At 44.6% G+C, this 12,284-nt stretch overlaps 1 protein-coding gene across 1 annotated transcript in view; it reads left to right on the top strand.

The window, feature by feature from the left end:
• The window catches only part of LOC119167161 (beta-1,4-glucuronyltransferase 1), a 444,090-nt gene extending 432,169 nt beyond the window's left edge, over nucleotides 1–11,921 (top strand). The window contains exon 8 of the mRNA XM_037418601.2: nucleotides 11,648–11,921. The gene's annotated coding sequence lies outside the window, so the exon portion shown is untranslated. The remainder of the gene's footprint in view (nucleotides 1–11,647) is intronic.
• The last annotated feature ends 363 nt before the right edge of the window (nucleotides 11,922–12,284 follow it).

The raw sequence follows: 12,284 nt of genomic DNA, 5'->3' as shown, positions 1-12,284 counted from the left end.
AGCTTTTTGCACTTTGTACGTGGTTTCGCATTGCCTCCGTGATTGGCTCACTTTTGGCCGCGTGGCGGTTGCAAGTGATTACGTCATAATGTGACGTCATATTAGCGTCACGAGAACGTCAGCAATTTCGGTGATTGGCAACGTCGTGACGACGTCATATGGTGATGTCGTCGTGTACAGATTTTTTTTATCACTTGGACCGATTGATATGTGGGGTTCAACGTCCCAAAACCACTATATGATTATGAGAGACGCAATCACTTGGACCGAGGCTGACGGTGAATGCCGGTGTTTGTTGAGACATCTAAAGATATAGCTATGGCACATTGTTGCTGGATAGTCCATTTTCTTGACATCTGTTTGGTCACACGACATACCAGGAACGAAGAGACAGAATAAATAGACACGCAAATGAATGCGACTGTCTTGTACGACTTCTGTCATAAGACCTGTTATACTGTGAAGACGTCAACTTCATTCCATTCAGGAAAAAGTTCAGTCCACTTAAAAAGGCCTGCTGATATATACTTTGATGATGATAACTTGATATTTTGCTTCATTTATTGCACCTTAAATGCTCTGAGGCCTTACTAAGGGTGGCGCAAAAATATTGAGCCGGTAGATTTATCGATCTACCAGTCGATGAGCTCATGAATAACTCTCCCAATAAGTCGCTCGTTCAACGAACCAACCAGTTGACCAGCCCTGTCATATTTGCCACCTGCGAGCGCACCTGACTTGGTGTTCACGATAAGTCATTCACGAATACGTTGGTAGGACAATCCTCTTGTTTAGTTGCCAAGAGCCAACATGCTTACGTGTTTCCGGTACCGTTTTCATTTCCTCTCCGGGACCTATATATATATATATATATATATATATATATATATATATATATATATATATATATATATATATATATATATATATATATATATATATATATATATATATATATATATATATATATATATATATATATATATAATAGAGAGATATAGAATGGCGCGAAGGTACACTGGTAGGATTCAATTATTAACGAGTCCCACATGGCGTTGGGTGCGCACTTACATCAATGACCCAGCCGGTCACGAAACTTCGCTGGACACGATGCAGGCAAACAAAAAATAAGAGTACAAAAGTACGCGCGATTGAATGGCCTAGAGTTGAAGTTTAGCTGTAGGAAAAGAGGAGTAGGTTTATGACAGTTTTGTTTCAAGTGTTCAAAGGTCCCTTCAATTTTCCCGCACTAGTAAAATGTTAGGATCTCCTTGACCAGATACCATACAACAAAATAATAGAAAGTTACACAACCGTAGAAGTATGTCCCAGCTCAATAAGCGTGGGACGTAAACACAGCTAAAATGAACTGTTATTTAGAGTTCGCCTCTGTGGTATAGTAAATTGTGGTGTTCAGTCTAGTGGTCCGAACGTCATGGCTTCAATCCCAGCCGTGGCAGCCATATTTAGATGGAGACAAAAAATCTCACTTAAAATTCTGACCTACGGCAAACGTGGCCTCGTGGTAAACAGCTAACGTAGTTGCTCGGGCGATTTGGTACGGCACGATTCACAGGAAAAACAGCGCCAATAACGAGAGACAAGAAAAGGAGGCAGACAGTGGCACTGACTTACAACAAGATTTATTTGCTAGAACTGCACAATATGTACTTGAGCAGTATCTGACAAAAAAAAAGAAGAAATACAAAACAAAGAAAACAGAATTCACCCAACAACCGAGTAATCATTGTGATAGCGCACCACGAACAGCACGTGTGCCAACGTGAAGTGCCCGCTTCGGCTGCGAGAACTCATGGAATCGTATCCCGCTTCCGCCGTTCACTCACTGTTTTTGTGGGAGCGGTATTTCCATACCTATAAAAATATTTTTACTGCAAAAAGTGATTGTGCTGGTTAGATTAGGTTTGTAAAGTATATCTGCGTCCATCGAAGGCGCGTGAGAACTCTGGTGTTTTACGTATATGAATGGACAGCGCTCACTATTTGCAGAGTATGTGTCAGTGTGTGTATATCCACTATGACGCAATATAATGTAGTCTGTCTACTATGACATCATATGAAAATAACCGTTTGGGTGTAAGGTCCCGAAACCTCGATATGATCATCAAATGCGCCGTAGGGGGAGGGGCTCTAGAAATTTGGACCATCTGGGGTTCTTTAACGTGCGCCTAGATCTATGTGCACGTACCGTTAAGATTTTCGCCCCCATCGTGAAATGCAGTCACTCTGCTGGTCTACTATCACATAGGTCACGCTTTGTTCGCTGAGCTACAGCGCGTACTGCGTAATCCTAGTTTACTGAGGCCTCATGACGGCGTCCGTCCGTCCGTGCCTTGGCGCCGCAGCGGGTGCTCCTAGATTTCAATCCCCATACAGTGCGCGTCGTATCTCTCACTTTGGCTGGAAAGTTATGCTCGAAAAAAAAATTAAGTCAAAGAAGGTGTTGCAAGGTGGATCACTGCTGCTATGTTTCTTGATCAGTTGCGTCGAATGGAATAGCGTCTAAGCGTGAAAAACAAGAAAAAAAGTATGGTGCGGAAGCATCCTCGTAATTTATGCCGTTGTCTCACGAGACGTGGAAGTGTTTTCCATAGCGATCGTATTTCGCTCTATTTACGTGTCGTGTTTGTTTTATATATATTTTTAAAGGAAAGAGTATGAGTGCTTCATCGCATACTGTACTAAACAAGGTACCGGAACTGGGGTGCTAACGGGAAATTGTGTGACCTGCAAACTCGATAGAATGCCGATACGAAAAAAAAAGTGATGAGAGGGCATAACAAAACTTCGGAAGATTTGTGCTTCAACCTGAAGTGCGCAGTAGTACTTTTAAGAGATCACAAAAGCAAGTGTTGTCTCCGATATTTCGAAGCTTGAAAACATCGAAAGTTGACAATGTCTGCGTCAAAAACAAGCACGAGTTCGTGGTGCTTTGGCTCGACCTACTAACCAGAATTGTTTGGCATGATTTGTGTATTGTGTACAGAGTTCATATATATATTATACGACTTTTGCTGAAAGAGAAAGAGAGAAATAGAATGTTAGAAGAAAGAGAAAGAGGCTAATTAGTAAAAATCTCCAGATAGTTGTTCTCTAGTGAAAAAGGAAAAATATGGGTATGCCAGAATGAAAAAGTCGACTTAATTAATGAAACCTCTAATACCCCGTGTTTCACAAGGTCATTAATCGCGTCGATGACATTGAGCCGCCGGAGTGAAAGTGCAAAGCAAAGCGCATTGACAAGAGCAACGTGGTTAGGATAATGTAGGAAGTAGGATAATGTAGATGTAGGTGCTCGTTAAAAGCGACAGGGGGCCGAAGTTTCCGAAACCTTCCGTTGCGGCTTTCTCCATAAGGACATTGTGGTTCTGGGGCGTTAAATATTGGCAATTTATTTTTTTGTTGTAGCAGAATGGATTTTGGCCCTCGGCACAACTCGGACGCTGAAGTCGCAGTGGCCTCGCTTTTCTATAGCGGTATTTTGTCACGCGCGAAGTCGCACCGCCTAATCCTCTGTGACGTGGCTTCATATAGCTACGTTCGCCGGGAGCCTCGCCGCTTTGGTACCACGTGACCAGGCATGATTAAGCGATAATATCGACTGCAAAAGAGCGGTACAAAACAAGAGCTAGCTATCGCGTTTGAATCGTATTAGGCGAATGTGCGTCTTTGTTGCTCCCTTTTTTTTTTTCGTCCTGTCGTGTTTATCTCCCGCTCAGTCGAGCATTACGAGCCACTTACAACTCGACCAACTTTCAGTTCGTATGATTGTACGACTCTTTCAAAGAAGGAAGGATTATCCTGAACACTGCTCGTGAATTTCCAGCTTGCGCCTCCCTGCCGTGGCACCATCGCGAAACACCTCGCTAATAATTCACGAGCCTTGGGACCGCAGCAGTACGAGGCGTGGCTACAGTTGTTGTGGTGGTGGTGGTTCGTCGCGTCGGACTGGTGACGTCGCCCCAATTCGCGGTCCGCGGGGCCATAGCGTGCGAGTGGACCTCGCGTATGCTGTACACCGATGTTCGTTTTGCTGGACCGAGCAGGCACCAACTACCGTGTGGGATCGCGTAATAGCCGCGTGTTTTTTTTTTTTTAGGGGCGAAGCTCCTTAAGGCGTGAGTCGTGCGTCTCCTTTGTGTAGTAGCCGCCTCTCGTTTAAGTTCTTGGAATGTCCGCTGGATGGGGTACTTGTATATGCTGAATATATGATGAAAAAAAAAAATGTGAGATGGCTGTACTTGTAGTGTTCGCCGGACGGGCGGACGGACGGGCGGACGGACGGGCGGACGGACGGGCGGACGGACGGGCGGACAGACGGGCGGACAGACGGGCAGACAGACGGACGATCCATTGTTTGCCGATAAATCCTGTCGAAGCTTCGTCCCACTCATCATCATTCAGTCAGGGGATATGCTGTGATTTTTTTGTTTTCTCCGAGATTGGAAGTGAAAATTGTGGCTGCGGCCAGTATTCGCGTTTAGTTAGAAGAGAATTTCAGGAAAGAAAACAAAACAACAGAATTTTCGTTCTTTCTAAACGTTATTTCGCTTCACGGAGTTTGTATCTCGAACTTCGGACCAGTCGGCTGCGTATGTTGATAAAAAAAGATACGCTTCATAATTTTCGCGCCACACTACGAATAATGCTCCCACGCGACTAAAAATAATATTAGTAGTATTAATTGCTTGAGTTTTATGATCTTATGCCAAGATATGATTATAAGAAGTGCCCTAGTTGAGGGCTTCTGCAATTTCGGCCACCGGGGGTTTCTTGACGATTACGCAACTCGGAACACACGAGTCTCCAGCATTTTGCCCTCCATCGAAAATGCGACCGCTGCGTCCGCCGGAATCGAACCCTCGACCATCGTTTACGCACGCCAGCACCTTAACCACAGCACCACCGTGGCGCCTCTCAAGAATTAAGGGTGTGGCTAATACGCGCGTAATTTTAAAACATATATTTCGGGGAACATGAAAAAAAAAAACAATGTTCCTGGAGGTGCTTTCACAGAGGTGCAGCTATTGCTTGAAAGCATGCGGTATACGATTCAACCGTGCTTCTTTGTTTGTAATTCCGGTTTTCGTAACAGCGATTTCAGTCGCACGACTCGCGAGCAGGCATGCACTGCGGTGGTCCCGAGCGAGGCGGCGAAGCCGTATTTACGTCCCGTTCACTCCCTCGGCGTCGTTCATTTTGTCCCGCCGACTGACCGTCACACCCGTGTACGCTCGTGACAAGCCCGCAACTACGCCTTTCGCGTGCTTTAGGTGTGGCCGTCTCTCTCGACGCGGCATGATTCATGAATACTTAAAGGCGGGTAAACATTGCTTACATTTCCCGCTTTTGTTGTGGTCTCTCCGAAGGTATACCTCCGCTTTAGTAAGCATCGCTTCGTACTGGTTTCCGGTTGTCATTACGGGCTTACCGTGTTTACTTTAACACTGCCAACACTAGTTAGTAACAGGTGTAGTGCAATTGACACGTTAATGTTTTTTGGTAAACCGGTTGGTTTCGCTGCGTATTGCAGTCGAGTTAAAAGAGAACTTTAAGAGAAAAAGAGTTAGAGAAAGAGAAAGAGTTAAAAGAGAAAAGAAGCGCAAGGCTTGAAACAGTGAGACTGGTTGACTCTGAAGACTAAGCTGCTTGCTTATAGGTTATCTCTATGCCTTTATTTTTGTAGACTGCTTTTATGCCGTTGCTAGCCTTTCGCTAGGTGATGCTAAGTTCTTTCCTCGTTGATTCTCAGCGCAGATGGATTCGAGTCAAACAACAGTCACGTACACGGCATGGATGGCCAAACTCCGGAGTCAGAAACTCACGCCCAAACTTGGCCTTCGCACTTCTCAGATACGTACAACCACGTCGTCGTAGGCGTAGGCTTTCTATCGCTTCGGCCTCTTCTTGCAGCCGCCATTACTTTTCCTCTTCTCTAGTATTCTCTCGTTGTACGTACTCGGGTTCTTCGGCCCGCTGCCGCCGCTTCGCAGCCATTCGTTGTTGGGATAGCTGTTACACTATTCATTTCCAGTGGGCCAGTGTTGAGTAGAGGGACATATCTAATACCCCCGGTACCCGTTTATGTCTACAATAGTTGGCTGGTAGACCGTGCAAAATTGCGGTTAGACTGAGCGCAATTTATAGCTGGCCTACGTCAACGACGACGACGTTGATCTATTAGAAGTGCGAACGCCTGGCTTCAGCTTTGGGTTTTTGCCTGACGTTGTGGCATCCCCGTCGTGTATGGGACTGTCTGTTGTTTAGCTTGCTAAACTCGAATGTCTCTGCGCTGAGGATGAGCGCTGAAAAAACCTAGAAACACCTATCCAAAGCCTGTTAACAGCCACCAAATTAGTCTTGCAAATTGTTCAATTTCGCCGTTTAAAGCCTCGCGTGGCTTTGTGCAAAGATCGACTTTTAACGCGATATAGCGTTTAATAGTTCGTTTCGCTGAAATTCCGGCGTCAGCGTCGGCGTCGTTGGTTATAAGCGAAAAAAATGTTATCTTGTGCGTGACCGAAAAATAGAGAAAGTAGCTAATGAAATAAATACTGAAGATTTTGGGTGCGAGTGGGGTTTGAACGCGGGTCGTTTGCTTGACAAGCGGGTGTTCTAGCACACAGTTATACTTTTTTGTTGATCATTGTTTTTAATAGAATGCGTATTAAAATAGTCCGCAGTATCGCACATAGTTGTACTGATGCTGTTCTATAGCGGCAATAAGCGTACAAGCACTGCATAAATAAACTGAAAGGCTAACGTCCTACATTGATGAACGTCCTACAGTGATGAACGTCCTACAGTGATGATGAGCTCTCCCTAGACCACAATCATGCCTCTGTTTGTGAGTGAAGTGTGAATAACTTCATCTGCATCAAAATTCAGTGAAAGTAACTTTGATGCGTTACAAACACACGCATCCTGCATACGTACTTCACTGTACTGCATGAAATATTGCATTAATAATGCGTGGCACTGGCGTACATTGCCATCAGGCGTTTGAAAGTGTGGTTATCATAATGACTTCATGGTTTAAAGCCGGTCACTCACTACAAAGGGCTCTCGCATTACTGCACCCATTCTCTTAAGGCCACGTAGTTAGCCTAAGTGTTTGAAGTATGCACTATAGAGACAAGATACTGCTACGCATTCAATTTTTAAAAGCGAATGTTAAGGATCGCCCATTTTTTTATTAACTTTTGCTGAGGTAATGCATTTTGTGGTTTACCAAGGCAACACGTCGGCAACAGCAAGAAACTGGAGATAAATTGGAGGCAAACACAGCCGTGAATAGAACGGAAAATAGTAGGAGTAACACTAAGATATCGTTATATGGCAGAATGAGTAAGGGAAACGAGCGGGGCAGTGGATATTTTGGTTGACATAAAGAGAAGAAAATAAACCTGAACCAGTCAATACTTGGGCGATCGCTCTGAGTTGGTATGAGCCATGTTTGAGGTGTCATCGTCACCAACGGTGGCATGATGATGGCATCGAGTGGTCAGCTAGGGCAACCGAATCTTGAAGGGGCCACGAGACCCAATTTTCGATCACAAAGTGTTCTGTGAATAACTCGTGTGTTCCTCGTGCGTTTGAGCATAAGCGTTGTAATTGAATGTTCTTATAAGCCAAGAACGGCCTTAGACTCGGGCAATTAATGCTGGTGCACTTGCGAGTCGTGACGTAACTAGCAGCTGACTGTGCGAGCGTCCCTATTCCGTTAAACGATAATGTTCGACGTTCGGCTGGGCGTGAATTAAAAATATTTCAGCTTTCTTCAGTTTGACATTGAAGTTGAACGACTTGCATTGGCTGAAACTTGCGCGGCATCGAGCAGTGCCGTAGTGTTCTGCCAGTGATGTCGCCGACGTTTTGTCAAAATGGTTATCGCCGGCGGTGGGCTGGGTTTACAGCCGGTGACTTCCAGGGCTTGTCTTGCGCTGAAATGTTATTTTAAAGTTCTTTTTTCACTTTTCACTCCCGGATAGGCGTAACGGACTCGTTACATCTATTTATCGCAGAAAACTACAAATCCTAGTCGTGCTCTCTAACCCTTTGCCACCTAGTGTCGCGAATTCGCGACTAACCGAAGAACTTCGAGCAAGCAAGTCACGAAATGCCTGCCGCCTTTAAAGGGGCCCTTCAACACTTTTGACTGCCTCAAGGTTTTGCATGTTTTTTTTTTCTAGCTGGTTGCGTTAACTGAAGGCTTATAATAGATAAGTGCCGCCAGAACGGGAGTGATAGGGGAACACAGTGCGAACCTATTCAGCGTAGAATTATCAAGATAGAACGAAAGGAATGCTCACCCGCAACTCAATTTTTGCGGGCTCACCTGGCCGGGCTATCCTCGCCCCGTGACGTCGGAAGGCTGCCCAATTAAATGAACTGAAAGCCCTACCTTACAGGAAGGCATTCCATACTGCCCGTTATGTTTAACGTATTGAGGACGCTGTTGCGATGGTAACAAATACTTTGGTACTTGAAGATGGGACGACACGTGCGAAACTGGGTGACTCGTGAAAGTTTCTATAGTGTTTTGTAGCTTTACTGATTTTTTCTTTTTGTGACGGCGTCTATATATCAACGCTCTAACATTTTTTTTTCTTTTAGTTTCTTCAAACAACGGTGCCCGAGTACGATGGTGCACAAGCTGCGTACTCATTCATTATCAATTTGGAGGCGGAAGGAAGGGGCTCGCTCAGGCAATACGACACACATTCACCTTGTCCTGTCTCACCCTTCCGTTGTCTTGTTTTCGCGAAGAAGTTATGAATAATAAACATTTTGAACAGTTGCGTCGCTCGGACGGTCCTTTGCTGGGTATAGCGGTCATTCGGGCGTCGTTTGCCGTGGAGGATTCTTCGTGAAACTGAAATGGCGAGTTGCTTTTCGCTGCATAATTTAGTCGCCCACTCGATGCGAGGTGAGCAGCACACCCGTTGTGCTGCGTGAAATATTTACTCTTCGACTAGGAATGTCTCGCCACATTACGTATGCAAAGGTCTGTGTAACTTGGTGATCGAAGTGCCACCTTTAAAAAGTAATGGCGTGGCGATTAATCACTCATGATCGGAAATACCAAGTGACTGCGATCAGTAATGCAATACAGGGCTTCACCGAAAGTGCTGCGAGCACTTTTTTTTTGTGCACGAAGCATTAACAGCGATGGCTGTGGCACACTTTCAGGGAAGTCTTAATTCATTGACCTCTCTTGCTCGGCTCAACGACATTTGTTGACGATCTTCTGCCGTATCTGAGTCTCGTGCCGAAACGCCCCACACGAGATCATCTCAACTCTGCAGCAGGTACCGCCGTGGTCATAGTTCAGTGTATCACTATTGCGTTTTACCAGCGAACCTGTTCTTGGTCGAACTTTTCGTTCCCGAGATCCTTGGTAATGCTTTTGGGCAGCGAACACAGGCATGCACCCCTGACACTGGATAGATCCCACTTCACAACACCGGTCCACTGCAAATCAAGGCAACAGTAGCCCGACAAACGGATATTTGCCACAGAAGTCTGTGCCACGTATGAGAAAGCTATTAATAATATAGGCGCGTATGCGTCGCAGCAATTTGATAAGTCCTACCAGACTCAACTTCGTAAGGAAGCAGGTCTCAGTTAGCCCAAGAAAAGGATTCTTCGTTGCAGCAGTCCCACCACTGTCACCCGATAGTCCCGTAGTTACAAAAGGTGGTGCTAATACCACCGGCTCAAAGTTTAACAAACAATGCTTCATGATCAGCCGTGCTACAGCATACCACAGCATTTTAAGCGAGGACTGTTTTGTAAACCTGTACCTGATAACGGTATGGTCAAGGTACAATAAAACTGTACTACCACTTTAAAGCTTAACACAGTGTTTAATAACGAGCAGGGATGCGACACAAAGACCTGAAGAACATAGAAGCGCGTTAGTCTCACAAAAGGGACCGCCAGCAGTTTCGCTGTTTCAACGGTTTCCGCAAAGCGGAGGTGGTTGAATTTTTTTTTTTAAGTTGAGGACATTAGGTAGCGGGTTCGCTTCCCGCCCGCTACTGCTGCATTCGGAAAGGCTCTGGAAGGTAACGGGGGCGCTAGAGTTTCAAGCACTGATTTCAGCAGTAAACTTTTGCAGGTGCCTCAAATGAAATTGGAGCCATCCCTGTCGTCAGTTACTTGTTAAACAAATATTAAAATTATAATCGTGTGTTTTTTACTTGTGGATAAATTTCGCCCCGCGAGGTTTGGATGGTAGGCAAAATGAGTAGACAGATTGGCGCCTTTCTTATCGACTCCTTTTGTCTGTCGTCCGAACATTGTAACGCGTGCACGTTTTCAAGTGTCAATACCTACCTCCTCGTTCAGGCTTTCAATATAGTTAAATAAAACATTATAAGTTTATCGTATTTGTAAGTTCCTAATTAATTTATTTTCGCTTGTCTAAAAGCTCTCCTTTTTTTCTGTTCTGTGCTACGAATTGCCAAGCTTGTTCTTGCGGTGGATAAAATACCTTGCGTTGAGTAAGGCGAACATTTTGTTTTTTTTTTTATGATTCACTTCTCTGCAAGTGAACTACGCTTGTGCCCTTACCGGTACGGATAAGTTCTCGGGACGTTTTTAGTAACGTATATACTCAAAATCTAAACAGGAAACCCTAAAAATGCGTTGTGCATGGGCATACACAGTATGGTGCACTGTATGACGTGCAATGCTAAATTTTTTCAATCAGCACCGCGATATGCCTCGCTATTGTGTAGTAAAAAATGGCGCCCTCTGTCAGTATACATAACTGCAATCAAGAATATTGACCTGCCTGTAAAGCTTGCTCTGCCTCAATTGTTGTAGTATTTAGGTGAAGGTGCATGTAGGTGCGGGAAAGTACAGTTTTAAAAAGCGACAACCGAGAATCTAAACGGGAGAATATAAACAACAAACTCTGAAAATGCGTTATACACCGGCATACACGGTATGATGCATTGTCTGGTGTGCCATTTTAAAGTAATTCAATCAGCACTGCGATATGCCTCGCTATTGTGCAGTAAAAAAATAGTAAAAATGGCGCCCTCTTTCAGTGTACATAAATGCAATCATAGTGTTGACTGGCCTTTAAAGCGTGCTCTGCCTCAATCACGGTAGTATGTAGGTGAAGATGCATTTAGGTGCAAGAAAGTACACTTTTGAACAGCGAAAACTGTAAATTGTTTTGGGATGACGTGCTCAAGAAGGCAATAATGCTTGCTTGTTTAACAACCATTGGTTAGTTACACGCGTGAATGAGCTAACGAGAACGTTCGAACAAATTACTGATGCTAACATTTAAGTGGCATTGACTATAGAATGGTTTCATCGAATACTTGCTGGACGTTGAAATTTTCGAAGTCAGAATTCTTTCGTTCTACAAGGAGTAAATATCTATTACTACGAATGATAAGACTTTCAGTGCGAGCTGTTTTGTGATGCTTAGAATTATTTTACCAGAGCACTCCTACGCCCCGTTCGCGGTTGAACATAAATTGTTATGCATGCTCCTTTTAGTGCTCGCCTTCTACTTGAGCAGTAAGAAGAAATAAAACAACTGCGTCAAAACTAATGCTTAAGTAACCGTGTCTAACACCGTCTTTTATGACTATCTTTTCAGTCTTTATTCCTTCTAGGAGGCTCAAAGAGGTACCGCCAAGGGAATCTGTCGGAAATGGATCCAGAAGAAGAATATGCCAGGCGGTTTCAAGAAGAAAAAAAAAGGGCGGACTGTCTTTTAAGGTTCTTTGAGTGCTACTTGACGGATGGTTTGCTGTTTTGGGAAATGCTTAGGGCATTGAACACTTAAGTCTTGTCTGATGGGGGAAAATCGCATCAGGCTACGAAGGAGGTTGTTTGTTATGCACAACCTGTCGTACTGGCTCCCGCGTCAACTGTAATGCTGTTTGTTTCCCTCACCTTTGTACGCTCGCTTCGCAATCTCGGCGACTAAGTGGGGAGGCATCGTTGCAGCAACCCGACAATCGATGATCCCAGTGCTTCCAACGGTGGTACGCTGTCTTCTTCTACATACACGGCAAATGGAACTGAAGTGCTTTGATGCGTGCCGGTCTCTTTTCGTGTAGCTCACGCATCTTTCTATCGATGTGCTTTCACAAACAGTACGTTTGTGTTTGGACTTTTTAATGCTAGTCGTGTGTCGCCGTCAGATCTGAAAGCAAGTGCTGGTTTGGCATATAATGTTCTTGCAGACGACGCTCTTGCAGATGACGCTCTAGCAGGTGTCGCTATAGCAG

Source organism: Rhipicephalus microplus, chromosome 6, assembly GCF_043290135.1.
Source record: "Rhipicephalus microplus isolate Deutch F79 chromosome 6, USDA_Rmic, whole genome shotgun sequence".
Taxonomy (NCBI): domain Eukaryota; kingdom Metazoa; phylum Arthropoda; class Arachnida; order Ixodida; family Ixodidae; genus Rhipicephalus; species Rhipicephalus microplus.
The sequence above is the reverse complement of the archived record's forward strand: the minus strand, read 5'-3'. Positions and strand labels throughout refer to the sequence as shown.